Source organism: Eumetopias jubatus, unplaced genomic scaffold (assembly GCF_037043125.1).
Source record: "Eumetopias jubatus isolate StellerSeaLion01/CBP00866 unplaced genomic scaffold, mEumJub1_p1.0 scaffold_16, whole genome shotgun sequence".
Lineage (NCBI taxonomy): Eukaryota > Metazoa > Chordata > Mammalia > Carnivora > Otariidae > Eumetopias > Eumetopias jubatus.
In genome coordinates this window covers 30043583-30046198 of record NW_028274822.1, presented here as the reverse complement: position 1 = coordinate 30046198, position 2616 = coordinate 30043583, and the positions used below count along the sequence as shown (strand labels likewise).

At 40.1% G+C, this 2616-nt stretch overlaps 1 pseudogene; it reads right to left on the bottom strand.

Moving 5' to 3' along the window:
• Positions 1-812: 812 nt before the first annotated feature.
• Positions 813-1052, bottom strand: LOC114204943 (COX assembly mitochondrial protein 2 homolog pseudogene; annotated as a pseudogene).
• Between the last annotated feature and the right edge of the window lie 1564 nt (positions 1053-2616).

Sequence of the window (2616 nt, the reverse complement as noted above, 5' to 3'; positions counted from 1 at the left end):
ATGCTCAATATCATTAGTCATCAGGGAAATGCAAATCAAAACCGCAATGAAATAACCACTTCTCACCCACTAGAATGGCTATAAGAAAAATAAAACAAGTGCTGGTGAGGAGGTGGAAGAATTGGAATGCTCATGCCCTGATGGTAGGAACATGAAACAGTGAGGTCACTGTGGAAAACATTCTGGCAGTTCTTCAAAAGGTTAAACACAGTTACTATATGAACCAGCAATTCCACTCCCAGGTACATACCCAAAAAAATTAAAAACATATGCCCACATGAAAACTTTGTACATAAAGGTTCATAGAAAAATTATTCATAAGAGCAAAAAAAGTAGAAACAACCTAAATGTGCATCAATTGATGAAAGGATAAGCAGAATTTGACATATCCAAACAAGGCAATATTATTCAGCAATAAAAAGGAATGAAGTACTGATACATGCTTACAACATGAATGAACCTTGAAAACATTATACTAAGTTAAAGAAACCAAAGACTACATATTATATGATGCTATTTACATAAAATTGTCCAAAATAAGCAAATCTACAGAGACACAAAGTAGAACAATGACTGTCTAAGCCTAGGTGGTTTGGGGGAAATAGACAATAAATACTGTGTATGGGCTTCTTTTTGGGGTGATGATATTTTAAAATTGATCACACTGAGGTTTGCACTGCTCTGAAAACACTAAAAATCACTGAATGTACACCTCAGATGGGTGAATTGTTATGAAATATGAATTTTATCTCAATTTTGTCTTTATTACTACGGCACAGGGTTTTTTTTCCCTGAGGTATGCCTGTAATTTATTATTCAGATTCCTCTTTGGGATTAAAAAGTCTTCTAGTGTCGCACTGCCATGTTCCCTGCTCTTGGTCCTCTTTTCCATGTACTCATTCTTCACGCATTTTTTCATCTCCTGATCAAGATCATTGCAATAACCAAAAAATTTCAGAACGCTGTGATTTTTGTGACATTCCTTAAGTAAGTTAGTTAATTGAGACGTTGCATTCTTAAGTGTCCAAGTGTGGAGGTAAGTCAGGATGCATCTTTAAGAGAAGGTGATGGAACACAGCAGAGCAACCTGAGCCGTGGCCACACCAGGAGGGCTGGCCCAACAGTCAATAGCGAAGACTCCCCATCCAATGGCCGGCCTGGGCACTGGGGCCAGGCCAGCTCTGAGTGGCAAAGGCTCCTGCCCCCTCCACAGCTGACCCCACTTGGCTCTGGCACAGGGATTTTACAGAACATTTTCACATGCAATGTATTCTTAGATTCTTCTAAATCTTACACTGGTGAGGCTTTCCTGGGCTCCCTATCTAAATATAGTACCTCCCACATCCTGTTTCTTACCTTGCTCTATTTTATTTTGCTTCAAACACTTGTCATAGTTCATTGAATCCAAGACGAGACATATTTTGGTATTAGAAAGCTTAGAAATGGGACGCCTGGGTCAGTCGGTTAAGGGGCTGACTCTTGGTTTTGGCTCAGGTCATGATCTCAGGGTCCTGGAATTGAGCCCCGCATGGGGTCCACGCTCAGCACAGAGTCTGCTAAAGTTTTTCTCTCCCTCTCCCTCCTTCTCCCGGCCTGACTCACGTGCTTGCACACACTCTCTCTCTAATAAATAAATAAATCTTTAAAAGAAAAAAAAAGGTTAGATATGTCTTAGATTTGCCAAAATACAGTGTGTGTTTATATTTGTGTATGTTTATAAATTGGATTTTATATGTATTAATTGGATACTCATTGGTAGTATAGTTATTAAAATCATTTATTTTTTGTCTGTCTCCTCCAGCTTCACCAGGAACATTGCTAAGTTCATTTGTCTAACTTCTTGGCCAAGAACAGTGCCTGGCATGTAGGTTCTCATTATCTGTCAACTGACTGAATGAATGGCCCTATGTGAGGATAGTTTACCATCCTTAATGTAGTATACTTATTGTCCTAGAGGAGCAACGGAGAATAGACTGCAGGGGGAGGGCAGTGATTTGGCAATATTTATGCTTGGACCCTCTGATAAATTATCTCCCAGTTTGCATAGCTACTGGTTAAGGAAGTCAGAACACAAGCACAGATCCTGTTTTAAAAAGTTATATGAACTTTCCTTTACATCACACCCAGTACAGTGAGTAAATCTTCAGCAAAACTGATTAACTTTGAAGTTCAAGATCTCCCAAATTAGTGCCCTTTGGTCTCCAGAGATCTTATTCTTACTCGGGATACTTTGATGCATGGAAGGCGATAGTGTATGCACATCTGCGTGTGTGTGTGTGTGTGTGTGTGTGTGATGGAGAGCAAGTCCCATTTATGACAGATCACTTGTCTTTCTCTCCAGAGAAACTCATTACTACTATGATGTTAGAAATGCAGTAGCTGGGGATGCCTGGGTGGCTCAGTCAATTAAGTGTCTGACTCTTGGTTTCAGCTCAGGTCATGATGGCAGGGTCATGAGATGGAGCTAGGCATCTGGCTCCACACTCAATGGGGAGTCTGCTTGAGGTTCTCTCCCTCTGCACCTCCCCCTGCTCTTTCTCTCTCAAATAAATAAATAAACCGGAAAAAAAAAAAAAAAAAAGAAATGCAGTAGCTGATGCTTTTAGTGTCATCTCA